Source organism: Odontomachus brunneus, unplaced genomic scaffold (assembly GCF_010583005.1).
Source record: "Odontomachus brunneus isolate Ranch 3 - 2012 unplaced genomic scaffold, Obru_v1 Obru_scaffold_007, whole genome shotgun sequence".
NCBI lineage: Eukaryota > Metazoa > Arthropoda > Insecta > Hymenoptera > Formicidae > Odontomachus > Odontomachus brunneus.
This window is the reverse complement of record NW_022639457.1, coordinates 3,879,670-3,880,598: the sequence shown is the minus strand read 5'-3', so window position 1 is coordinate 3,880,598 and position 929 is coordinate 3,879,670.

Here is a 929-nt window from a genome sequence, read left to right as displayed (position 1 = left end):
TTTAGCCTCACTATTCCATTCAACATTTATTTTGATATCCTGAAGTCTATAATATAAACTATTTTTATGCTAAAAAAATGGGGGGGTTTCGGACATGATCAGAGTCAAATTATTATATCATTAAAATTAAATCTATTTTGCTAATTTAGCTTTTACCGCGTTATAAAATTCAAGGTTTAACAAAGAGCCAAAATTTTGACTCGGATAGGCCTTTTCAAAACGATCGAATTTACACGAGTCCCGCGCTCATATATATATATACACGGACTCTAGAACGGTAGAGAACGCTCACTGTAGACATGTCCAGTCGTGAGCGGAAGCTTCTGCTATATCGTTGAAACGTCCGGCAGCTTTCGTGGCGATTCGGACAAACAGCGGACAACGACAGGGCCCTTTGTCGTTAAACGCTTACCGATTCCCCGCCGATAGACCGCGCGTGTTCGTGAGCCGTCGCATAACTCCGCCGTAGAATAAACAGAATAGTAATTACGGAGTGAAATGGAATTCAGTTCCATGGTGTTTATCTTGCGGCGTAACAATGCCGCGTCTCCTGCGACGTGGAGCACTACTCCGTCGTAATGCCATTCGCGAGCACGGCGGACATTAACGACACTTCCAAGACGATCCGAAGAATCTGGCCGTAATCGTGCTCGAGGCAACAGCCGGGCATTAACGATACTTATGGGACAATTCGAAGACATCGTTGTAGATACCTTCGCCGAGCGTGTAATTACGGCGAAGTTCTGTCTCGAGCGAGCTCGGCAGTTAGTCTTTCTTAGGCGCCACCGACTGTATTAAATAGCTCGCTCGTTTTCAACCTTAACCGGATTTTGTTTTTTCCACTTGTTATATCTTCGTATTTATCAGAGAGAGAGAGAGAGAGAGAGAGAGAGAGAGAGAGAGAGAGAGAGAGAGAGAGAGAGAGAGAG